General features: G+C 47.0%; 1 protein-coding gene across 11 annotated transcripts in view; it reads right to left on the bottom strand.

Moving 5' to 3' along the window:
- The window catches only part of HTR2C (5-hydroxytryptamine receptor 2C), a 238968-nt gene extending 215107 nt beyond the window's left edge, over positions 1-23861 (bottom strand). For 10 of the 11 annotated variants that reach the window (XM_083422644.1, XM_083422646.1, XM_083422648.1 and 7 more), the window contains exon 1: positions 22941-23859. The gene's annotated coding sequence lies outside the window, so the exon portion shown is untranslated. Of the gene's footprint in view, positions 1-22940 lie in introns of all 11 variants that reach the window. The other variant, XM_083422642.1, reaches the window with a different exon arrangement.
- Positions 23862-27061: the final 3200 nt, after the last annotated feature.

Genomic DNA, 27061 nt, shown 5'->3' with positions numbered 1-27061 from the left:
CCATGATGTAAAAAAGAGCTTAGCAGAGACACCAACAAACACAAATCCAGCTTGATTTCAGATTAAACCTCCAAATCACCACAACAATTTATAGCGGTTTTATCTAACTTCTTTTTCCTGATTTTTTTCCAGCCAGTACACAGGGTGCCACTCTGTGTATTACAAAGCTATTACTGACACTCAAAAGAAACCAGACTATTTTTACCAGGGTGTACCTGCTTGCTTGTGTGAACAAAGATTTCAGAAAGCGATATCTTGGATCTCTATATGAGGCGCAGGCTTACAGATGTCTCCCACCTGAGGTTGACCACAAATACAAAGCCTGTCTAAGTACAGGACCTTGCTGTAGCAGCCATCCAAGACTGCAGTGGGCACCACTTGGAAACAGAGCTTAATACAGACATTTCTTAAGAAAGCTGGTGATGAAAAGTTTGGACTCTCTTGTTTGTGCTAACCTGCTAGAAGAGCACACTGTTTGCTCACTGCAAGCACCGAGAATTCCAGGAATGCTGTGCATGTCCAGGTGCTCATTTCCTTTGGAAAGAGCTCACTAAAGGCTCACAGCATTTAGGTGATAGATGGTTTCTTTTGACATATATACACAATCTGAGCATTGGGAAAGGGCCACAGCTCAATGGCATCTGCTTTCCACGGGGAAGGTCCCAGGTTCAATCCCTGGTAAGGCTGGGGATGTCCCCTTCTTGAACCCCTGAAGAGCCACTGCCGGTCAGTATAGGAAGTATACTGAAGCACTATTTCTGGGTTAGCGGAGTCTGTAACCTGAAGCGTATGTAACCCGAGGTACCACTGTACAAGGCAGCTTCCTATGTTTCTATAAGTGGAAGCTCTACAGACTTAGCATTCCAATGGATCATCCACCTATTTATTGCATTTCTAGAGGAATTCCCAAGACCACAGCATTGAATTCTCATAGGCTTCTGTGTCTCCTTTAGCCCCAGAACTGACCGTCTATTATTCTCACACATACACAAAAAACCTTTGATAACATCACCTCTCACCAGGGAAAGGGGAGAAAGATAGATACCCTCGCTCCTAGAAGCCTCTTTGACTATTAGCTCCTAGAGCAGCAAATCACACGTACTTGACCATCTCTTTAGTTATGCAAAGGCCTATCCTCCCAACAAAAATGAATACTGCATCTTGATGGGGGTGGATTGTTCTTGTTTTTATTATGTATTTTATGTTTCTATCGTGTATATTTATGATGTGAACTGCCCTGAGATCTATGGCTAATGGGCAGTATACAAATTTAATAAATAATAAAAATTAATAAAACTAATCTGGCTGGCTATGTTTGTCCATCCAGTTTGACTTTTTAAGTTGTCACTTTTTACAACCATTTCCAGAAGGGTAGCTGTCGTGGCACTTTGAAGGGCTTAAAAATCTAGTGCAAGTACCTCACACTTTACTTCCCACAGAGAGAGAGAGAGAGATGAACCTGTAAGTCAAGTCACTACACTGGAGACTGGTCCATTTGGGTGAATGGAACACTGCCCCACCAACCCTTGTTCTGGTTAGAACCACAGGACCCATGGCAATTTGTTGGGTCTTTCTGCCATTGGCTCTGGCAGTACCTGTCTGTGGCCACCATGCCTTCTAGTCTGTCCATCCCAATAGCACCAGCTGCTGCTGCCTGTTTATGTTTGGATGATGATGATTTAAAGTGTTCATTGGATTGAATCCAGGAGAGAATTCCAGATCAGCCCCAGCATCTTCATACATCTCGCCTGTCTCCTCCCGGACTCACACAGAGAACAGCAACTTTTACCGACCTACTCTAGTTGAGAAGGCTTCACTTCGCCTGGCAAGCTCCTTCCCAATGCCTGAAAGAGGAAGTTAGGCAGCAGACCCAGGAAGCAAAATTTAAGTGTGAAGCACATTATTCCAAACTTATGGTACAAGCATCTGATGGGACTGATTCATAAGCAACAAACAGGCTTGCAGAACAGTTAATATTCATCCCCAGCAAGGTTATATGATGCTCATTACTAAGAGTTCCCACAACAGAAGAGCAACTAATGAACAGCAAGGAAGTGTCAGAAAGGAACATTTGTGCCTCATTCAATCATTTCATTTCCATATTTTAGAGGCTGGTTGTTGTTTTTTTAAGAACCTGATTCTTGTTGGAAGGAAGAACATTCGGACCCAAGTAAAGTCAAGCAACCAGTTTTAAGTGCATAGCTGTAAACAGAAAGTTAAGGTGGCTCCCAGGCAGGTGTTTAATTTATTGTGCAGTCACTGCTGCTCATACATGGAAGTTTTTTTGCAGCATTCACATAATCAAAAGCCAACCCATGGTTGTTGCTTTTCTGCATTTGCCTTTCTGGAGAAAATTCAATAAGCTTTTCTTAATAATAATAATCAAAAAAAGTTACCAGCAAGCAACTTGCATCCTCCCCCCACCCCCCACCCCTGGTCTGGAAGTACCCTTACTCTGCAACTGACTTGTATCTGCATGTAGAATGGGACAGGTGGCATTTATTTATTCAGTTCTGCAATGTGGCCCAGTGTTATTGCACCCATGGACGTAACTGGACAGTCAGTAAGGGCCGCCATATACAAAGGATATATGCCATATACCAGTGGGTGAAGCCTAGGCCTTACCGGATACTGGTCATGATTTACTCCTTGTTGCTGGTCTTTAATTGTTCTATACTGCATTTTTAAAATTGCCTTCATTATAAGACATTGCATCAAGTGTTATCCCACAATCTCCAGTGCATTTTCCCATCACTTTCCTTCTTGCAAAAAGTCTTACCTATTGAGGAGGTGGGGTTATTGTGCAAGACCCCCAATCAACATGAATCTGCCAGTATGTGATTAAATCCCACCCAAAAATAGCAACAGTCCGGATGTTTCCTAAGTGAGTTCATATCTAAGAGGAGGTTTGAATCGTGCACCTCACAGCCCTAGCCACCGTGTTCCACAAAGCAATACTGAATGAACTGGGGGGGGGGGTGGCTAGGAGTGGAATCAGCACTACAATATCCTTCCAAACAATGCAAGGCTACTCACAGTTGTTAGAAAACCACACACTTACGATAGAAAAAGAGACATTTCTTCTTGACTGCAAAATTGTTCTGTGGAACTCTCTGCCACCAGAACTGAGATCATACAGGGCTATGAATGCTTTCAGAGACAGGATAGTGGGTCACATAAAATATCCATTTGTCTAGCTCCTTTATCAAATCCTGTAAAATTACTTAGGCTTCCCACATTTATTTTTGTGGGTGGGAGGAATAATAGGAGACACGGGGAGGCAATTTTGAAGCATTTTAATTTATGCACTAAGCTTTTTAGCCCACTCCTGCCCGCCCCCCAAAAATCTACAAGCTGGAAGAAAAGGACACACTGACAATGTCAATCCCTATTTATGTGATGGGATAAAAGCTAATGATCCCAGACAGCTATGCAATAGGATAATAAATCCTTCATATCTCCATCTCCATCTCTCTCTTTTCTAAAATAAAACCCAGTACAGAGCAGCTTTGCTTTGCTGGCTATCATTATCTGAGCAGGAGCAAAACAGCAAGGGCCCCACTGGCTTGTAAAATCCCCTCTCCCCCCCCCCAAAAAAAAGCCAAGATGAGACACCCCCTTGGGTTAATTGAAGGATGCTTTCTGCAGGGCTTTCTGCAGGGCTTATATAGGAATGTGTTGCTGTGCTTTGCGGAACCCTCTTTCCTCCCCTTTGTGTATGGTTGTGAGGGACATAAGGGGACTTGAACCCGAGAAGTCTGCAGAGAAGTCTGGGAACTTGCTGTGCCAGAGTCATCACCAGCTGTGCTGAAAAGGTTTGAAAAAGGGCAACCAGAATTATCAAGGGGGTGGAATGATTCCCCTGTGAGGAAATGTAACAGAGTTTGGGACCTTTAGTTTAGAGAAAATGCAGGTGACATGATAGAAGTTTACAAAATTATGCCTGACATGGAGAAAGTGGATACAGAAAAGTTTTTCTTCCTCTCTCATAACACCAGGACCTGTAGACATCTGATGAAGCTGGATGTTGGACAATACAGGACAGATGAAAGAAACGGCTTCTTCGTGTAGTGCATGGTTAAGCTATGGAACTCACTCACCCACAGGAGGCAGTGATGGCCCCAACCTAGATAGCTTCCAAAGGGGATTAGACAAATCCATGGAGGAGAAGGCTATCAATGGCTGCTGGATACAATGGCTAATGCATCCATGGATGGAGGCAGCAATGCTTCTCAACACCAGTTGCTGGAAAGTGCTCTTGCGTGCAGGTTTTGCTTGCAGGTTTCCCAATGGCACCTGGTTGGCCACTGTGAGAACAGAATGCTTGAGTTGATGCCTATTGGCCTGACCCTGCAACCAGACTTTTCTTATGTTCTTATATGCAACTGGGACTAATAGAACGTATGCACTGTGGAATCGGCGATATACCGTATTTTTTGCTCTATAAGACTCACTTTTTCCCTCCTAAAAAGTATGGGGAAATGTTTGTGTGTCTTATGGAGGCTGTGCAGCTATCCCAGAAGCCAGAACAGCAAGAGGGATTGCTGCTTTCACTGCGCAGTGATCCCTCTTGCTGTTCTGGCTTCTGAGATTCAGAATATTTTTTTTTTCTTGTTTACCTCCTCCAAAAACTAGGTGCGTCTTGTGGTCTGGTGCGTCTTATAGAGCAAAAAATACGGTACTTTCAAAGCATTATTATTATGCTACTTTAGTCATGCCCTTCAGCAAAGAGTCTAGGGAACTGTAGATGGGTGCTGGGAGTTGTCAAGAGGTTCCTTTTCCCTTCCAAGAGCTACAATTCCCAGAGTGGTTTAGCAATCAATATCTGTTCCTGAAGAAAGATGGAATTGTAGGTTTTGGGAATAGGGGTTTCCTAACAACTCTCAGCACCCTTAACAAACTACAGTGGCACCTCTGGATGTGAACGGGATCTGTTCCAGAGCCCCGTTCACATCCAGAACAGAACACAACCCACATTTGCGCGTGCGCAGGGCGCGATTCGCCACTTCTGCACATGCGCGAGCAGCAAAACCCGGAAGTAACGCATTCCGTTACTACAACTACGACGACTATTTCAGGTGCTTCTGCATTCCAGCTCCCAACAACCACAACCACATAAGCCATTGGTCAGGGATGATGAGAGCTGCAGTCCAGCAGCTACTGGGGAGAGCTGGTTGGAGGAAGCTGACCTGGAACATCCTTGCAAGTTTGTGTCCTCACTTTACCGCAATCCCTGGCTCTGCCTTGCATCTCATTAAACTGCAGGATGCTGTAGCAGAAGTCCTTAATCTACAGACAAAGATATCAAGGGTGACACAGGCATTTGGCTTCTCCTTTCTGAATCAAAGTCAGAAGCTGCTTCAGCGGGGACTGTGGCATCTTTGTAACTGAGTGATGGACCAGCTGGGGATGTCTGACATTGGCTGAACAGCCAAGAGGGAAATCAAGCTTATTGTGTTGTAAACCAAAGCTGGGTGCAGGTAGGCACAACTCTGGAGGTTTCTAAAAAGGGGGAAATAAGGGTGAGGAATTTGATTTGTAAGCCACGGACAAGATCCCTAGAAGTGTTGAGGGGGGTATCTCCTTCCTTAGTGGGCTTTGAGGTAAGGCTGAGTAAGGCATCGCCACAAGACTGCGCTTTTCACAGCAGGGTGTGTTAGAAGAAGAGGTCCTAAATCAAACTGCTTCCAACCTCATTCAGTTCTAGACAGCCAGTGTGGTGCAGAGGTTAGAGTCCTGGACTAGGAACTAGGAGACCAGAGTTCAAATCCCCACTCAGCCATGAAGGTCATTGGGTGACCCTAGGCCAGTCACAGTTTCCCAGCCTAAATTAGCTCCCAGAGTTGTTGTGAGGATAAAATGGAGAGGAAGAAAAGCATGTATGTCACTTGGAGAAAAAGAAGAGATGGAAATTGAATAAATCAATTAATCCAGTGCTTTAAAATGTAGCAAAGGCCATGTCCTAAGGAACATACAGTATACATTTAAAAAGCAGGGAGGGGGGAGGGAAGGAAAGTAGCATGTGAGCAAATGCAGTTGCATGTGCAGAGATTTTGCTTCTACTTGTGAAAGAGACTGAGGAAAAGAACCAGGGAAAAGAAAAGTGTTTTAAAAGATGAAATTGATGGATGTTTCTCTCTCTATTTCACTCACTCACTCTCTCTCACTGTGTGTGAAATAGAGGGTGGGGCCTCATCCAGACTTCCTTTGCAGCACACTTTACAGGCACAGGTCTGTGTGCTAAAGCTCTCTGCCCAAGTACTTTTGCTTTGTCCAGGCACTTTCCACAGGAAAATCGACATTTCACCATTGAATTGGAGCAAGCATAAATCCATGGAAAACCCAAATGCCATTTGCTCTGATTCAGTGGTGAAATGAGAGAGAGGGAGAGAGGGAGAGAGGAAGGAAGGAAGGAAGGAAGGAAGGAAGGAAGGAAGGAAGGAAGGAGGTGTTGTGTGTGGAACTTCTGGGTGTTTTCAACAATGGCAACAAGAAAAAAGAAAACTGAAAGTTTGATGGACTTTCAGGCATAAAGCATCTGTAGAAAAATGGGTATGCAATATGTTGTGGCACCTGGCATAAAAAGAAGAGAAACAGGCAGAAAGATTTCCCTCCAAAAACAACTAAGTATTGGGGTCATCATCTGGTTCACCATATTCACAGGCTTAAAGAGTGGACTCTTTCCAGCAGGGATGAGGCTTCAGCCCTCCAGCTACTCCTGGACTGCAGCTCCTATCAAAACATCCCTGCCTTATCAAAGGCCCTTTTAGTCCAGAATTCTGTTTTCAGTGTCCAACCAGATGCTTCAGGGAAGCCCCCAAAGCTGGGCATGTAATGAGAACTGCAGCCCAACAACAGCAGGAAGGCCAAAGATTCCCTACCCTGTTCCAGCAATATCTTGAAAATGGGCAGCATTCACACTAAACAGGACGTTTGTCTGCCATTGTTGGCTCGTGAGCTTCCTGGAAGCATCTGGTTGAGAAGCAGGAAGTTGGTCAAAATCAGGGGTGGAGAACCTGCAGTCCTCCAGATACTTCTGGAATACAATTCCCATCATTCCCGACAACTGACCATGCTGGCTGGGGCTGATGGGAATTTGAGTCCATCAGAGAGTCACAAGCTCCTTATCTCTGGTCTAGATGGATCTACTTTAGCCTGTTCAGCAGAACTCTTCTTACATTCATTACAAGGAAAAGTTAATAAATTGGATTGTGTCTATCCTGCACTTAACTATGCACACCCAGGCAACTGAAATTCTGCTCCCCAGGAAGCAGCCTGTAAATTATGCAGCATGATTAAGCAGATTTGCATATGCTTCCTTATATTGCCCAATTGATTCTGCCTATGTTAGTAGTCCTCAGGAGATGGGATATAGTTGCTTGCTTTGCATACCGGAGCTACCGGTAGTTGGGGCTGGGAATGTTCCCTAGTCTGAAATCCTAGTGAGCTGCTCCTAGTCAATGTAGTCAACAGTGAGTTAGATGAACCAGTGGCTTGACTCAGTGGGAGGCAACTTCTTGTTTCCTAAGGTCACTGAAAGGTCAATCGCAGGAAGCCTTGCTCAGTCTCCACCCCCTTTACACACACACACACACACTTCTTCAAATACAGTGGTACCTTGGGTTAAGTACTTAATTCGTTCCAGAGGTCCGTACTTAACCTGAAACTGTTCTTAACCTGAAGCACCACTTTAGCTAATGGGGCCTCCTGCTGCCGCCGGAGCACGATTTCTGTTCTCATGATGAAGCAAAGTTCTTAACCTGAAGCACTATTTCTGGATTAGCAGAGTCTGTAACCTGAAGCGTATGTAACCCGAGGTACCACTGTACATGAAAGGTTGCTGTATACAAATTGGCAAAGACTTCTTTTCCATTGCTTCAGAGGGCAGGATGAGGTGAAGCAGACTCACAATATAAAGGGCATACTTCAGCTGAACACTAGGGAAAAGTAGCAGTTGGTCTCGTGGATTTTAGACAGGGATTCTTTCCCAGCTCTACCTGGAGATGCTGGGGATCAAACCTGGAACATTCTGCATGCAAAGCAGGTGCTCTACCACTGAGCTGCAGCCATTCCCCAAAGAACCAATGAATTAGACTGAAACTGATGGAACCAACAGCCCAGAGGAGTGATGGACTCTCCCTGGTCTTCAAGCAGAGGCTATGTTTGACAGCAGTGTTCTGGGGATGCTCTTACTGTCTGGATTTCCTGCATCAAGTAGGGGGTTGGTTTAGACAAGTTTTCTTCCAACTCTTATCTTTCTATGATTCATTAAGCATTGCCCACACACTTGTAAGATTATTGTTATAAGCTTGGGAGTTTGACAGGAGAGAATTAATGTGACCAGAACAACTACAGAAACAAATGGTAGACTGCAGGTGCCTTAGACAAACTATGTGCACCCATAATCTTACATTCAGACATTACCACACCCAAGTGGCCTGTTTACTGAAGATTAATTCTGATTTGTTTGCAAAAAGGTTGCAGGGAGGTTATAAACTGTCCACTGTTTGTAGAGCATTCTGATTTGTTTGTGGGGAAGCTTTACACACCATCACATCAAGGAATAGTAATCCCACACATTCCTCTGCGTTTCTGCACCTTTTTCCTTACTGGAGAAAGTCCAATTACTAAACTCAAATATTACAAAAAGCATTTGTAATATTCATGAAGGACAAGGCTATCAGTGGCTGCTTGCCATGATGGCTACGCTCTGCCTCCAAAGGCAGAGGCAGTAATGCTTCTGAATTCCAGTTGATGGAAACCACAACAGGGGAGACAGCTGTTGTGCTCGTCCTGTTTGCAGGGTTCCCATTGCAGCATCTGGCTAGTCACTGTGAGAACAGGATGCTTAGCCATAGGAGCTATTGGCCTGATCCAGCAGGACCTTATGTTTTTAAGGCTCCAGTGACCTTCCAAAGAAAATCAAGCCTGGGTAAGTACTGCACCGCATGAAATTCCCTGGCAGGACAAACAGGGTAAGCATAACATGACGTTAGAGTCTTAAGGGTTACTAAGGAGCTTAAGTGGAGAAATTGTGGTATCATTATATGATCTGCAGCCTACAGCTCTGAAATGATGCAGTGATTGGGATGCGACAATTTCAGAGTCTACATATCAACTCTAATTATTTTGGAATTGCTCATAAAAGCCACAGAAACCAACAGACAGCAAGTACCAAACTCTGCATTTCCAGTGATGTGGGGGCTATAATTAGATTTGAGGGACCTAATTTGAAGCTGTCCAGCCGGTCAACAAGAAGCCATCTAGCCATCCACAATGCATCAGCTGGCTTTGAAATCTGTCCATGAAAATAATAGAATCCTGAAAATAAATCTGTAATTTTGTATAATTTCCTCAGGATGCGTGCTGACGACCGCAACAGAATTTATGGCACTGTGAGTCATACCCATCTCCTTCAGAGATGTGTATGGGATGCTAATATCCTTAAGCTATTTTAAAAAATGATCCAGGAGCCCTTATGCAACAAACTCATAAGAGAAAAAAACCCTGCCTCAAAGATCAAAGCTAACTTGCGTAAAAGAAGTCCACTGAACTTCAGGACTGTAAGGACAGCTAAATATATTCTGATGCTATTGTCAGAGAAGCTATCAATGGCAAAAAAATAAAATGAATAAACAACTGTACCACTCATTTGGGGCATCAAGCAGGGATCTATGCTGATGTCTTCTTCATTCAATCCTTAAAAACTGCATAGAATGAAGGAATTGCAGAGTTACAAGGGACCCTAAGGGAGCTCCCTGATAGAGGGCCATCCAACCTCTGTTTGAAAACCTCCAATGAAGTCCACCAACTTATGAGTTAGTCTGTTCCGCTGTCAAAAAGTACTTCCTGATGTTTAGTCAGAATCAGGTCCCACCCTCTGGAGCAGCAGAAAACAAGCTTGCTCCAACTTCCATGGGACAGCCCTTCAAACATTTGGAGCTGGCTATCATATCACCTCTTCAGATGCTGCCAATACGGCCAATGATTGTCCAGTCTCAAATCTTCCATTCTTGGGCAAGGTGGTTGAGCGGGTGGTTGCTGAACAACTCCAGGCATGCCTTGAAGAAGCAGACCATTTGGATCCCTTCCAGTCAGGATTCAGGCCTCATCATGGGACTGAAACTGCCTTGGTCGCACTGGTCAATGATCTCCAGCAGGCTAGGGACAAAAGTGAGAGCTGTTTCCTAGTTCTGCTGGATCTCTCAGCGGCTTTTGACACCATCGACCAGAACATCCTTCTGGACCCTCTAGAGGGGCTGGGAGCTGGGGGCACTGTTATACGGTGGTTCCACTCCTTCCTCCTGGGCCGTGTTCAGAAAGTGGTGGTAGGGGATGAATGTTCAGACCCCTCGGCTCTCACCTGTGGGGTGCCTCAGGGTTCTGTCCCCCATGCTTTTCAACATCTACATGCATCCCCTGGGAGATCATCAGGGGGTTTGGGCTGGGTGTTCATCAGTATGCAGATGATACCCAGCTCTACCTCTCTTTCAAATCAGAACCAGTGAAGACGGTGAAGGTCCTGTGTGAGTGTCTGGAGGCGGTTGGAGGATGGATGGCAGCTAACAGATTGAGGCTGAATCCTGACAAGACAGAAGAACTGTTTTGGGGGGACAGGAAGCAGGCGGGTGTGGAGGACTCCCTGGTCCGGAATGGGGTAACGGTGTCCCTGAAGGACCAGGTGTGCAGCCTGTGCGTCATTCTGAACTCACAGCTGTCCATGGAGGCGCAGGTCAATACTGTGTCCAGGGCAGCTTTCTACCAGCTCCACCTGGTACGCAGGCTGAGACCCTACCTGCCTGCAGACTGTCTTGCCAGAGTGGTGCATGCTCTAGTTATCTCTCGTTTGGACAACTGCAATGCGCTCTATGTGGAGCTACCTTTGAAAGTGACCCAGAAACTACAACTAATCCAGAATGCAGCAGCTAGATTGGTGACTGTGAGCAGCCGCGGAGACCATATAACAGTACTCCTGAAAGACCTACACTGGCTCCCAGTATGTTTCCGAGCACAATTCAAAGTGTTGGTGCTGACCTTTAAAGTCCTAAACAGCCTCTGTTCAGTATACATGAAGGAGCGTCTCCACCCCCATCGTTCTGCCCAGACACTGAGGTCCAGCACCGAGGGCCTTCTGGCGGTTCCCTCACTGCAAGAAGCCAAGTTACAGGGAACCAGACAGAGGGCCTTCTTGGTAGTGGCACCCGCCCTGTGGAGTGTGCTCCCACCAGATGTCAAAGAGAAAAACAACTACCAGACTTTTAGAAGACATCTGAAGGCAGCCCTGCTTAGGGAAGCTTTTAATGTTTAATAAGTTATTGTATTTTAATATTCTGTTGGAAGCTGCCCAGAGTGGCTGGGGAAACCCAGCCAGATGGGCGGGGAATAATTATTTATTTGTTTGTTTGTTTGTTTGTTTTTAATTATTATTATTATTATTATTATTATTATTATTATTACTATTATTATTATTATTATTATTATTATTATTCCAAGTCAAACCATACTAACTTAGCACTGTTCACACTGTCTGGCAGTGATTCTTAGAGATGGGAATCAACCCTGGGATCTTTTGCATGCAAAGTACATCCTCTGCCACTGAGCTACTGACCTTCCCCATGTTCTTGGATGTTGCTGGCCTAGACTGGCTCTCTCACCTAGTTGCCATCTCCACCCATCACAGACAGCACATTTGGGGAAATCCCCTGCAACCAGGGCATGGCTGGGCACTCCAGCAGGAACTGATGTGCATGCATTGGCTTTGCTCTGCTTACACAATGAATTTTGCCTTTATTTATTTGTCCAGGCACTGTGCAAGTGCTGAGCAAAGAAGGACCAGAGGATTAGGCACAGCACACAGCCCAGCCTCCCTCCCTCTAATAGAATGGTCAGTGGAGAATGCATTCCTATCACTGCCATTCAACTGCCTCTCCAGCAAACTTCTGCCCCTGGAATAGGGTGTGTGACATTTCTATTTTTATTTCGCTTAGAACATTCCTTACCCACTCTTCGTTAATTTAAGCAAATCCAGATACACCATCTCAGTCCAAGTCAGAAGGCAGATGATCGCAACCTGTCAACTAAAGTAAACATGAACACTCTCACTCAAATCTACACAAAGCCTTGACAAATATCCAGGTCTTTCGCTGGTGCTTGTGAATGCATAAATGCACCGGCAACCATGCAGTGCCAGTTTCATCCACTGCATATAGAGAATGCCCTTCACACAAGTGCCAGCCTCATGCTAGGTAGGTGATCAGAGCAAGAAGTATATTTCCGAAACCCCAGAACATGCTGGTTAGGATCCAAAAAAATAGTGTGATGCTATATGCCTACTCATTCCATGCCCAGGGGCACACGGATGAGGCAGAGCTCACAGGCAGCCACTGCTGTCAGGGTTCCTGTGACTACCAGCAGGCTGCAAAGGCAAAATGTGCTACCCTGAAAATCAGGGTGCAACAACACTAGGGGCTTGGTCTTTTGGCCAAACCTTGGAGAAGGGTGATACCTCGGTGGCATATAGAAGGACCCAGGTTCGGTTCTCTGTATCTCCAAGGAGGGTGGGACCTCCTACAGGAAAATGTATTGGGACAACTCTAGTTGCAGGAGCCTGTGAGTGGGGATTAAGAGGATCTGCTATGCAAGCAGACTCTCTAAAGTGCTGGCAGGTTAGCCATATGTGGTAACATTGGGGAAGCACTGCAGAACAAACTAAAGCATCAGTCCATCTGTTGACACTGTAGCCTCAGCTCTCCAGTCTGCCACACCAGAGTCTTTTTCAGTCCTGCCTGCAGGTGCCAGGGACTGACTCCTTTGCATGCAAAGCATGTGCCCTGCTCCCTTCCCCGATGCATTCTCTATGCAAGGTATAATTACTTTCTTTTTGTCTGTCCTGATCTATTACTGATTGATTCCATTGGGCAACTCAGAGTTTTAGTATTGCTATAGAGGGAGGGAAACCTCTCTCTCCACTCCACGTATAGCTTTATAAAAGCTCAGTCTCATCCTCCACCCACTGAACTGATTCTTCTCCTATAGCAGACATAGGCAAACTCAGCCCTCCGGATGTTTTGGGACTACAACTCCCATCATCCCTGACCACTGGTCCTGTTAGCTAGGGATCATGGGAGTTGTAGTCCCCAAACAGCTGGAGGGCCGAGTTTGCATATGCCTGTCCTATAGCAATATTGCTACTGTCTCAGTATAAGGCAGCCTCCAATGTTCCTATTTAAAACCAAATTGTTCTTTAAAATCAAGAGGACTAGAATCCTGCTTTCCTTTCTTTAATGGAAATGGACTACAGCTCGGTAGGAGAGCGCCAGCTTTGCAAGTAGGAGATCCCCAGGTTCAATCCTGGCACCCACAGGTAGGGCTAGGGAAGACCGCTGTTTGAAACCCTGGAAGGCAGCTGCCAGTCAGTGTGGAAAATACTGAACTAATGGACTGAGAGTCTGACTCAGTAATGAGGCAGCTTCTATGTTCCTTCTTCCAGCAGATCTGCAATGGTGCTCTTCCTGAAGGCAGTGTTCTCTGCAGCGTGCTCTGTCAGGCACTGGCAGACGAAGAGGGGGGCGGGGGGAGCGCACTGTCCCCAGCACCACGATCCCATTGGGGTGCCATCGCAGCTGCCCCCCCCCCCACCGCGCCACCCCCTGGGACACACACCAGTCCACCCCCGCCTGCTCTCTAACGCCCTCCCCCCGTGCAGTAGCATGGAGCTCCACCACTGCTGTCAGGGTGCAGAAGGGAGAGAGACCAGGGCAGAGGGAAGATTTCTCCTGGAGGAACTGTTTAACAGGTGAGGAGACAGAAAAGAAAACAGCCCTCTTGATCCAGCCCCTTGGGAAAGTTGCCACACACACACACAGCTGGGGGGTGGGGGTGGAATCCGGGCTCCACATCCCCTCCAGAAGCAAAAGCAAAACCATACCAAGCCATCCAACGTTGCACAACCTGCCTTCATGAGCACTGCAGGGTGATGCTGCTTCCTTGGCCGCTGCAACTCAGCCATGTTCTACCTGCAGGCAGGCTGTGCTTTGCTAGCCCTGCACCTGCTTTGGGAGGGAGGAAGCTAAAGTGCAAGAAAGAAAGATTGCAGGCGAACCCTGCCAAGACTCTGCCAAGCGAAGCAAGGCAGCCCTTCCTCCTTCCAAAGTCAGGCCGAAGAAAGATACAGCCAGAGAGGGAAGCATTCTTAGTGCTGCAGCATGAAGCAAGGGGTATGGCTCCAGTTAACGGTCTCCACTGGATGGAACCCAGCAGGGCCACCCTGTCCATGAGTGCAAACACAAACCTCTTCCCTGACTATGGCTAAGTACCCCCACCACCCAAAATCTACAGAGCCCAAAGTGAAGAGTAACAAAATATCGAAACCACAATCAAGGCTCACCTGCTCCTGCTGGTGCTTTAACTATTCCATGTTGTGCTAAACCAAGGTTTAAGTAAGTGATCAGCTGCCAGGCATGTCAGCTTCAATTATAGTTAACATTTACAGTGGTACCTTGGGTTACAGATGCTTCAGGTTACAGACTCTGCTAACCCAGAAATAGTGCTTCAGGTTAAGAACTTTGCTTCAGGATGAGAACAGAAATCGTGCAGCCGTGGCAGGAAGCCCCATTAGCTAAAGTGGTGCTTCAGGTTAAAAACAGTTTCAGGTTAAGAATGGACCGCCAGAACAAATTAAGTTGTTAACCCGAGGTACCACTTGGTACCCAAGGTACCAATTTCATAGGTGGCATCGGATGCATTGTGCATTCAGCTAGTGGTAGGCTGGCAACAGTGTGGAACATGTGACACACAACACCTGCCTGCTGCATCTCAGCAAAGGGGTCCCTGCATTGCACACACACACACACACACACACACACACACACACCCGAACTCCAGAATCTCAATGCAAATCCCCAATTAGACTTTGCAAGCAGGGCAGGGAAGAAGAAGCCCATTCACTTCAGAAAGACCAAAGCAGTTAGACCCAGGTGATTACAGTGGTACCTCAGGTTACAGACGCTTCAGGTTACAGACATTTCAGGTTACAGACTCCGCTAACCCAGAAATAGTACCTCGGGTTAAGAACTTTGCCTCAGGATGAGAACAGAAATCGTGTGGCAGTGGCATGGCAGCAGCAGCAGGAGGCCCCATTAGCTAAAGTGGTGCTTCAGGTTAAGAACAGACCTCCAGAACGAATTAAGTTCTTAACCCGAGGTACACTCTATAGGCTTCTTAGGCAGTCATTGATCCCAGATAAAGCTGACTGAGTGGCTGATAAGGGGCAATGGAAAAGGCACGCAGTGTAACTGATTTGGTCAACAGCTCACATATCCCACACAAAGAAAAGGATTTTTGTGTTAAGGCTGGACTCCTGCTTGGTGCCAACTGCAATCCTCTGCACATCCACTTGGGACTTACTCCCAAGTAAGCATGCTTAGAATCAGTCTCCAATTTCTCGGCTGTCATGGAAATGACAGGGCCCACATTTCTTGCATTTCCTTGAATGGAAAAATTATTCCACCTTGAATTCTTGCCCCTGGTGCTCCAATTTCTTTCCCTTCTTCTGTTGTCTTCTTTATCCCTTTTTCTAGATTGTATTTGAAGTTTTTGTACAACTCAGCTTGCAGATGAGGGTTTAATGCAGGAAAGAGTAAGCAACATCCAGATTCCCAGACTATCCCTGTATCTTTGACCCCTTAGCTTGCCTCCCTATCTCTTTGATGTTTAGACAGATATGTCTTGGGTTGCATCCTGTCTACAACTTCCTCCTCCTCACATTTCTCTCCTGTGCTTCAAAATGAGAGATCATCTTAAATTTATCCTCTGAGAACATAGAAGCAGGCATGTCTGCGTATGTCTTCTCTAGATTAGTTAGTTAGCTTAGAACCAAAAACCTTTTATATCTAATATACATTTTCTGCAAAAAACTCCTGTATTATTTTCTTACTCTACAAGCATCTGTTTTTCTGTGATTTCAACAAGTTAATGTAAGTTATTCTCTAATGTAATCAAAATTCACAAGCCAGACACTGCTTACTCTGCATACCAAAGAGCTCCAACAGGTAATTCAGTCCAGTAGGAAGACCCTTGGGGAAATCAGCTGTCCTGTCATGCATGGGTTCTTCCAAGCCCTGCTCCCAGTTATCCTTAGAAATGCTGTGGGCCAAAACAGGGACCTTCTGCATGCAAGGCAACGCCTGTCAAGCTATGGCTCTTCTCTCAGGCATGCAACAAAAGGAATTCCTCAGCCATTCTTGCATAAACAGGAGTCATAGCACAGGCTCCCAAATGGAATGCACCTTTCCAAGCCATGCCACAAAAAGCACTGCTGGGCACTTGTGTTCATGTGCCATCCAAACTCTGCAGTGTATAAGCCACAGCCTTCCAGGCATGCCAATGACCAAAATGCTGGGGCAGGGATTTGTGAGCCCTTCATTAACAGCCAAATAAGCCACTTGCCATCTTAGGAAAACAGACAGTAGCAGCTGCCATTATATCAGGGAGGTTAACTGAACACCCTACACTGCCAATTTTGCCCCTTCACTGCATCAGTCCAAGCTCACGCATGCACAGTCTCAATCTGCTCTGAATAGGCTTTTCTCTCTCTCTATTTTTTTTCCAGCTGATTAAATCTTGGCCACTCCATTTTGACTCCAATTGCCTTAATGATGAATCATTATCAGGCTCTGGCCCTGTAGGAAAGCAATTTCAGTGACTACTTTCTTCCCATTTGCAACTACATGTGTTTCACCAGTGCTGTCCTTTAAATTCACCTTTCAAGTCAGACTCCATTCTTGTGAGTAACAAGAGAACATTCCCTCAATTACCTTCCACTGGTAAGCAAAACAAGGAAAGGGCTCCTGCTCCAGTGTAAACAAAGTAAAGTATTTCTCCAGAAAAGGGCTTGCTGTAGTCACCTGTGCTGTGAACATGTGTTTTGTTTATTCATTTATTTACAGTCTCTGCTAAGCCTATTCCAGCTGCCCCTTTTAACACCAATGCAGACACGCGTCCCAAAAGATGGCTACAGGCTCCGGATTCATAGAAAGCATTTAGCTGCCTTCCTCTGATACTTGCCTCATCCCCAAGACAGACACACATGCAAAATTCTGCTGGAAGTTAATTGGTGAGCAATTTCATTTCCTATGTTGTGTGCACCAGCTCCGGGGGACAAATGTGAGCAGATTCCCATTGCTCACAAGGATGGGCTTTTTTTATAAGATATAAAGATACCCATAAACGATATATCTGTATCATCTTACCGGCTGCAGATCACCCGTGAGGCATTCAACAGGAGAATATGAGGTTACAATCTGCTGTTGTAACCACTGCCAGATAGGCGGTCAGGACTCTTTATTCCCCAGATCGTGCTTCAAGAACCCAGGACCTCTCTTGCCTCTCCTACATACCAAACTTTGATTGCTGCCTGCATTCACCTAAAGACCCACACTTTCCCATTGCTAGAGAAACCCCATGTGAATGAAGGACTGAAGCTGTGAACACTTTGCCATCTTAAAATGCAGTGCGGTCATTGTTCTTCCTCCCTCCCTCCCCCTCTCCACCCAACACACACACTGTGATTCCAAGTCTCTGTAGGCTGAGAGGGGGCATAGATGCCTTTGGAAATTGCTTAGTCTGTAGAGAGCATGAGATGCTTAGTCTCAGGGTCATGGGTTGTGCCCCATGTTGGGCAAAAGATTCCTTCATTGCAGGGCTTGGACTAGATGACCCTTGTTTTTCCTTCCAACTTTATGATTCTACATGGCTTACATTTTCAATTCAGATCGAACATGGTTTGGGAGGAAACCACATCAAAACACAGTATTTCTCAAGAAGCTGCAGGATAAATATGGGTTGTGGCTAGTGGTGTGTGTGCAAACCAGTGGTGGGAATGCAGTGGCTGCAGGAGTGCATACAAAGCCTAGGTCAGCCTTCTGTAACCCAACATCCTCCACTAGCAGGTCCCTAGGTGGGCTGCAGCAATTTAAAACTCAGTATTAAAAACTGTTGCAACTAATTACATTCACAGGAATAGTGTGGGCCATGAAAACACACATTCAGGTGTTGAGGTTCATTAGAGCAACATTCCCTTTGCCTCATCATTTGCAAGGGACCTTGCCCCTCCCTCTCTCTATCCTCATTTTCTTCCTTTCCTTTTTCCTTGTCTTAGAACAAGCCAGGCTTCCTTAACCTGGTGCCCTCCAGGCATTTTGGACAGCAACACACACCTTCAGCCCCAGGGTCACGTGAGAGAGGGATATTACAGCTCCAGCTTCTCACAGTTCTGTCTCGGGACAGAATAATCTGTTGGTTTTAGTTCTCTCAGTTTCTCATTTTTCCAATCTTAAATTCAGTTCCACACATTTCTGCAGCAATCTGCATTTTAAAAAACTAATGAATTGGAGTGTGAATTTCTCCTAATAAAACCCATTTTTGTATGCAGTTTGACTAATATAGACATTTTTGTCAGCCATCTCCCCCAGTATAATGAATTCACCAATATCAGCATGCTATGCACACTTTCCCTAATCTATGCATTTTTGTAAACGTTTAGACAGAGAACTGTTTCCAGAATTTAGATAACTGTGGATTTCAAAGGATGGCTATGTATTGGTTAAGTGATCATTTCATAAGATTCAGCTTCAAATACAGGCTGAATCAGATTTCTTCCGTAGTCCTAATAGAGACACATCAATTGGGGAAAGCAGGACATCAAGCTGATTGGCAGTAGGTTGAGAACAGTGAGTGAGGAAACACTCATTCTCAGTGCATGTCCTTAACTTGTGGAACTCACTGAAACAAAGTCTAGTGATGGGTAGAAGCTTAGGCTGATTTCTTTAGATCGGCATATCAGTTAGCCATGATAACTAAACAGAGCTTTCACATTCAGAGCCGGTATACTTTCATTTACCACGTCCCAGAGCTGTGTCCAAACAAGAGAGCTGGAAGAAACTCTTCTTGGAAGAAAGGAGAGGGGTGGCAAAACCAGTGGATCCTTTCTGCTTGTTGATGAAGTTCCTGATGGGCAATGATTATATATAGCCGCCCAGAGTGGCTGGGGAAACTCATAAATTATTATTATTATTATAGCAGGGTTTGGGGACCCCGCAGTCCTCCAACTGTTGCACTACAACTCCCATCGCCCTTTCACTAGCTAAGGCTAAGGCAGGTTGGAGACCAACATCTAGAGGACCACAGGTTTCCTATCCCTGATATAAGGGATATTCCCTGATATAAGAGATATTCCCAGTGCTCTTCCTCCAGCATTCAGAGCCTTTTGTCAACATTATCTGAATAATCCCTCCAACCCAGTTTATAAAACAGAAGTATCAGTTGCACAGGTAGGACAACAGGGAACGGAGTCCAACAGTAGGTGGCGCTAGAACAAATGGCAGCCAGAGACACCCACTGGACTAGTTCTAAGAAAGAAGGCGAGCAGGTGGAGACTGGCTGAGGGCAGTCCCCCTTTGCCCTAATAGACCAGCCTCCATTGCTGTCACACAGAACAGAATAATTTTCCCTATACTGGAGACTGAGGCTGGAAGAAGTGCTTAAGGGCTTGCTTAAGGGCACCCAATGAGCTCTTGGCTAGAGTGCAATTTGAATTCAAAGCTCATCGTAAGGAACTATGATGCTTGGAAGGTCCCCCACATGAGTGCCTGAAGATGGGCAAGTGGTCTGACTCAGTGCACAAGCAAACTGTGTCCATTTTCTGGTGGATTCAATCACATGCTGCAAGTTTCGTGTTGTGCAATGCTTAGAAGGTCTTGCACAGCAAACCCGCTTCCCCAGAAGACTCAACTTTTTGCAGTAAGGAAAGTGATGGGGAACTGCACTAGAAAGTGTGGGTTAACATTTGCTTTGACACAATGTCATCTGATGTATCCCACAAACAAATCAGAAGGAAAGCTCATTAAATATTCTAATCTCCCCGCGAATGTATTGGGATGAATGTTCAACAAATGGGTTGTCTGAGAGCTGCATGCTAAGGCAGATTCTTATGCTCTCTCCCAGATAGTAAGCTTTGTTACTGAAAGGTGAGAAATTGTGTGTCTTGTTCTGTGTACACACCAAACATTTAAAGCACATTTCTCCACCTTACAAAGAATCCTGGGAAGTGCAGTTTGTTAAAGGTGCTGGGAGTTGCAGCGCAGTGAGAGCTAAACTACAATTCTCAGGATTGGGGGGGGGTTGCTTTAAATGCATGGAGTGTGCGCAGCCATCAGAAGCCAAGCACATGTATACTCACACCCTTTACACATCCCTGTTACAATTATTTCTTCCACATCACCAGTGTGTCAGATACTGCCTGCCTGAAGCACCCACCCTGTTTCAGTACAATTTGAGAAAACATGCTTATTCCACCCCTCAACATATGCCCTTCGCTGAAAACAATTCTGCAGCTGGCACTTATCCCTTGAAGAGACATACACAGAGAGAGAGAGAGAGAGATAAAGGGTGGCAAATGACAAAAAGCTCTCTCCATTTCTGCCTGGGAGGAAGAGTTCCATTGTGGCGACCCTCCCGGCAGTTAGAAAAATCATTCTACGCCTGTGGTCACTCAGCAACAACTAAACTGGATTCTAAACGTTCAGCTATTCTAAACGTTCAGCTCCCCTCCGAGAGAAGGGGAAAAGCACCAGCCACACAGAAACTGAATCCGTTCCAGCACCGATTCAAGTAGTAACGTGCCAGCAGAGGCTCGCACATTCCGACACCACTTCTAACTCCCAACCCAATTAAAGAAAATCAGTCCCTTGCATCGCTTAGTAACCGAGATCAACACAGGGTCAACGTTCTATTGGAAAATCAGAGATGTTGCTGTTCCGTGGTCCTCGCTGCTGCTGCTGCTCCATACCTGCGAGTCAACCGGGGAGAAAAGCTAGTCCTAATCTACTTCTAGGCGCTCTTGGTGTTCTTCACTGGTGCCAAACTGCGCACGGCCCTCTGGGTTAAGCTCCGCAGTTGGCACCTCCGAGGAAGTACCAGGAATGCTGCTGCGCTCCATAGGTGCATGGCAGCAGGGCAGAATGTGCCCTGGCTGATTCCCAGGCTGTTGTTCTTAGGTGCTCACAGCACAAGGAAGGCGCTTCCAAGAGAAAAGGCAGGTTTTGTGGGGGAGGGAAGAGAACAGGGGTCGGAACAGATTGTTGCTCTGTAGCAGAGCAACTTCTGTGGATGCATGAAGTCCTCGATGCAACTCTCCCCCTGCCCTCGCGGGCAGCATTGCCCGGGGGAGGATATTGGGCAGCTGGGGAAAAAACCCGCCCCACTCTGCCTAAAACCTTGCAGAGCTGTTGCCTGCCCTGGATTAACAAACCGATCAGCCTGACTCCATAAAGCAGCTTCTTTTGTGTGCATGCTGCTGGGCACCTGGGCACCTGCCCCACGGAAGCCTTTCCGAACATTGCGCTCTGTCTCAGCACCGCCAACACCGGCGAAAGGCCATCCGTCTCTGTGAAAACGCCCCTCGAGGCTGGCCAAGGGTCAGAGGCTCGCTGAGGGCTGCTGGGGTGAATTTTTCTATGTTATTGCTTCGGCGTCAAAGATGTTTTTACTGTTGTTGCGCTCAAGGCTCGTTTGCAGGTCCCGGGAGGAGGTCGAAAAGTGGGTTTAAAAGAAAAAGCCTTTAATTAAATAGCAGTTTTGGCCTGCAGTGCTTTTGCCTTGAACACATACACACGAACACAGGCAGCACTCAGGTACACGCTTGCTGGAGAAAGGTAGGGCCTTAAGCGTTTAAAAAGTTGCAAATACTCAAAACCACAAAGCGATCTTAGCTCCGCCAGGCGGCCGAGGCAAAGACACAAGATTTCATTGACAATCCAGCTAACTCCCGGGTCTACTGCCCCACGCCTGTATATGCTGTTCTCATCGCTCCCCATTTAATCCCAGCAACAACCCTGTGAGTTAGGTTACATTAGTCCTACGGTGCGGCACCAGGAGGTTGTCAAGCACTCTCCCTGCTCCCTCTCTTTTAATGGGGTGCCTGGGAAACCTAGGCAAGGCTTCTTGGAGAGGAAAGGATTTACTTTCCGAGGAATCAGCTGACGCGGTAACTCTTTAGTAGGTCTGGGCGGTGGGATTCCTTTGGATGTCAACAACAGGAGAAGAGCCACAGGTCTGCAGAGACGGTGGGCGCCTAACCCTCCTGCGGAAGCCCCAGCGCTCTCCTCCGCACGCCCCCGCACTCTTGCGCATCAGCCCCCGTTCACTGCGACGGGTCTAGCGCAGGTGGGCTTCTCCGGGTGGATCGTAGCCCACAGGGTCAGCAGGCGATGCGCTGCAAGGAACAGCTCCTGTGGCCGCCCCTCGCGCCGCGCACCCCATGGCCCACCCCAGCACCCACAGGTGACGTGACCTTGTCCAATTTTCCCGGAGAGAAGAATGCTACCCAGGATAATGTGCAGAGCTACAGACTCGTTTGTAAAGGGGCCAGGAAGGACGACAGCCTCTGAGCGATACCCTCCGGAGGCAATGAAGCGTAACTTCACAAGGCGAGGAGAGCGTTACAAAGGCACATTACCACCGAAAACCCAACCTGGTTCGCAGCGCTATCCTACGAGGGTTTTCTAGTCTGATGTCCCGTCGGCTCCTCTATCCTAGCGCATCCCCAGCACGGGAAGGGAGGGGAATCGCTGCCTTTCATCCAGCGCGCAAATCCCGCGCACGCTTCCTCGCCAAGTAAAAAGCGTGCACGGGATCGTGGCCAAAAAAATATCTTCGCAGCGGGTCCCTGCCTCCCCCAAGGGTAACTGCCTCTGGGGTGAAAAGGCCCACGAGATATAAAACATAAGCCACGTCCTGGCTGAGCTGTCCCGAGAGAAATTTGCCCTCTCGCTCCCCCTTCCCCGCGTCCGGAGAGGCAGACTAAAAGCAGCAGGGATAGCAAGGGGCAAGCCTTTCGGAGACGCAGACTGTGAGAGGCGCGCGCTTCGCTAGGGGCAGCCTACCTGGCAGGCGCGGTGTCCGGCCGCGAGCGAGCGCCGCCCGAAGCTGCTGCTGCTGCTGCTATTCCTCCTCGTCCGGATCCCCGCTCCCCTTCGCGCGGGTCTGCATGCCATTGCTGTGCGGCGACGCCCGGGCTCAGGCTGCAAGCCTCCTTCCAGTTAGTGGCCGCCGCCGCCGCCGGTCCCGGCGCTCGCTCGCTCGCTCAATCAACCCTGGCGGCGTCGAGGGCGCCTCCGCTGCAGGGGCATCTCCAGAGGCGCGGTGCGGCTTCGCGGCGGCAGGAGCAGCGCCTCCGCCGGCCGCTGCAAGGCTGGGCTGTTGGTCAAGGCTACTGTTACACCCCAGCGCCGCTTCCCAAGAGAAGGAGCCGGCGTAGCAAGAGCAGCCACCGCAACTCCGCCAGCCGCCAGCACCGCCTACCGTCCGCCATCCCGCCGCCGCCGCCGCCTGGCCTCCCCGCTAATCGGATCCGCTGCCGCTGCACGCCTCTGTGGGTGACGGGGAGGGAGGGGAGAGGAAAACGAAAGACCCCGACGTCTTAGTGCTGCTGCTGCTGCTGCTCTTAAAGGAGCCTGGGCCACCAAAGCGCCTGCCCCAAGAAGCCTGCGAACGGTGCCACCTCTCTCCAAAGACAGGGCGAGAAAGCGGCCTTCAGGGCCCCAGAGAAGCCCCCTCCTTAAGGAAGGCAGTCATTGTACCGTTGTGGTCCCGCTATTGTGCCGCATAAAGGTGCAACAGGTGAAGTGACAGGAGAGAAAGGGGCCACCTGTTGATGTGCAGAGGACAGCGTCTCCCAGGGGCGCGCCTGCCCTCTGTAGGTGCGGTTGCCAACTGACCAGAAGTCACACCCCACGCTGTTCCTTTCCCTTTAAGAACAGCTGGGTGGATAGAGGTCCGCAGCTGAAGCTGTACACCACATGGCCATTAAAAGCACAGCTGCAGGGCCCACTTTTTAAATCTGCCAACACTGTGGACAAGAAGATAGAAGGCTACTCTTCCCTTTCTAGCTATGCTTTTCATTGGTAAGTTTTCAAGGCTGGCAGAATATCACAATGTGCAGCTTCCCCATCATCACAGCATTTCTAGGCACTTCTGTCTGTCAGGCACTGGTTAAAATCACACACACTGTACAAGCCCAGCTGACTTCTACCAAGTCAGAGCACTGCACCATCATCTAGCTTTGTACTGTTTACACTGACTGGCAGCTGCTCCCCAAGTTTTCAGGCAAGGATTTTCCCACTCCAACCCCTACCCAGAGATGAGAGGTGTGGGCCTTCTGTGTGCAAAACAGATGCTCTACCACCGAGCTGCAGCCAACAGACAAACAACTGTGCATGATCAGAGGAACCAGGTGCCCCCCACCCGCACAGGCAGCAACTCCAGGGGGCCCTGGGTGCTTCGACATCCACAAATTTTTCACTGGGGGTGCCCGGCCTCCACTGCTACCACCCACTACCTTACCTCCAACTCTCCTACAACAGAGGCCCCACGGCAGAGGTCGAGGCCCCAGCCCAGTCACTGCAGTGGCACTGGAAAGCAGTGGTGGGGGTGGATATCAAGCAGCATGTGCTCGCAACGTGATGTCATGTCATGTCCAATGTGATGTCACCATGTCATGTCACATGCACCATTGGGCACCCACAGCCTGGGGCCCAAGTTGGCACCTCTGCTTGCCTGTTCTTTTAACAGTACCCCATTCCAAGTTGTTAGGGGCTGCAAGTAAGAAGAGTTGCTGGTGTGCTCAGCTCCTGCTTGCCGGCTTCCCAAGAGGGCATCTGGCTGGCCATTGTGAGAACTGAATGCTGGACTAGATGGGCCTTGGCCTGACCCAGAAACCAGGCTCTTCTTATGTCCTTAGGAATGGGCCCCAGTCTCTGCGTTTTCTCAAACTGCTCCTTCCTTGTGGCAGCCTCAGTAACCATTTCTGCTCCACTCTCAGTTTTTTTTAAATTATTTACTGACACTTGATTAAATTATTTAAGGGCCTGTAATAACTTAATATCTTTATTGGTAAATAATTTACAGTTGAGAAGAGCTTGTTTGCTCCCTTTATGGTCTAATAAATTATCCCCATCTTTCTTGTGAAAAGCTAATACTTCCTGGCAGTGGTGGAGCTTCAATGTAACTGGTGTGAGATTGATATTGTGTGCTATCCTTGGTGATCTCTTTATGTTTCTGTAGCTCAGTGGCAGAGGATATGCTTTGCTCATAAAAGGTCCATCCACAGTAACTCAGAGCAGGGCTTTCAGTGTGGCTGCTCCTGTTCTGTAGAATAGCATTCCTGTTGAGAAGTGACAAGTGCCACTATCTGCACTTTCTGGAAATCATAGAATTGTAGAGTTGGAAGGGGCCACTAGGGTAATAATTAAAGGCATTTCATTTTTGTTCCAATGACCTTTCCCAGCTCGGTAAATGGGTCTCTGCCATGGGGATCTACTTTGCATTGTTTGGCATCTCCTGCACTACAAAGGCAGATCAGCAAATGGTGAAGAAGTGTCGATATATTCAGCCTCAAAATATGTGTGGTTGTTTTGTTTTGTTTTATTGCTACACGTTCAGGAAAAGAAAATGGTGCATCAACTCTACAAGAAACAGATTCAAAAGACTGGAAGAACATTGGAGCAATTATCTCTTCATATGAGAGGATTACTGACCATGTAGAAAACTATCAGACCTGGAGAGAACTTGAGTTGTGTTTATCTAAAGGAAAAGAAATTGATAATATTTATTAACAGAAAATTGAGAGAACAATACTGGTGACAAATCTTGGACTTCAATTGTCTTATCAGAGTTCTTGGCATGCAAAACTTGGCATTCTGTGGCATAATTTGCCCTTATAGAAGGGAAATTTCATTTGTAAAAATGGGTATTTTAGGCAAAATTGCATAATTTCACTTTAAAATGTCAGTGAACTTTCACAAGGATTTGTTTTAAAAAAATCACAAACTGATGTGGAATCTTAAGGGGAGGAAATGATAAATTTGCAGACTCACCCATCGCTGACTCCGTATGCTGGAGTAAGAGTTGCAAGACTCTCATTTTCATTGCTTTCCTGGGCTTCTTAAGAGAAGCCTGACCTGCAGGCATTTCATAAATAAAGCTTTCCCCAATATATTATACTGGGGGGAGGGAGATGTGTTTAGCTAGAGCTAGGGACCTGAAACAATCTAGGCATGGCTGTAGCATAAAAAAACCCATTCCTGTCTCTAATGTGCATACAGACTGACTAGGCCCAAAGGCAAAATCCAGTTCTCTGTATGGGCCATTGCAAATATAAACAAGCAAAATTTCAACCTTGCATATACTTGTCCACATATACACAGTGAGTCTGACATCTGAGCAAACATGCATAGGATCAGGCAACAGGTCATTTTTGTGCCTAGAGGTAAGACCTGTCATTAGCTTTGATGGGCATAATTGATCTCAGATACATTCAGAGTCTGCAGGCTTTTGGGGAAATGTCACACAAGCTGCCTCTGGCACATGTAATGATCCAATGAGACCTGGAAACTCACCAAGAGTGAAAACCATTTGCAGGTGTTTTAAGAACTGGAGTGTTTTTGTTTTCTCTTACTGGATTAAAAAAGAGTATTGTACCTACCCTGGTATTGGTGCAGGTTGAACGGTAGTTTATACATTTTATGAATAAAAGAAATGAAACAAAATGGCTTATGCAAACTGCCCAAGTGACTGATTGGCTGCTTTGCAGTTTTCTCATGTGTAAACTCAGGGCTGCACTTTTGTTTTAATTGATAATTTGAAAAGCCAGGAAGAAAGTGAAGCAAAGTCTTTTTTAGAGACCCTCCCACTTGGTCACAAGGAAATACAGATTTTTTTAAAAGGAGGATTCCCTGGGTGCCAAGATCCAAGTTTGGGGCAAGTACCATTTGGTGAGCGAACACCAACAGAGATTTATGTAGCAAAGTATAGTAAGGAAATATAGGCTGATAGACCTTTAAAATATACCCTTCTTTCCAAAGTCCCCCTCTGCTGCCATCATAGAAAAATACCACACATTTGGTAAGTGCCAAACAGGAAAGTGGGGTGGAAACAAATCCTAGCCGGGCACACCCTGCTGCCTTTAACAGCAGCCTAATGTGCAACCATCAGCTGCTGAGGCATT

This window comes from Podarcis tiliguerta, assembly GCF_965153285.1.
Source record: "Podarcis tiliguerta genome assembly, chromosome: Z".
In the NCBI taxonomy this organism is placed as follows: domain Eukaryota; kingdom Metazoa; phylum Chordata; class Lepidosauria; order Squamata; family Lacertidae; genus Podarcis; species Podarcis tiliguerta.
This window is presented reverse-complemented; position numbering and strand designations above follow the sequence as displayed.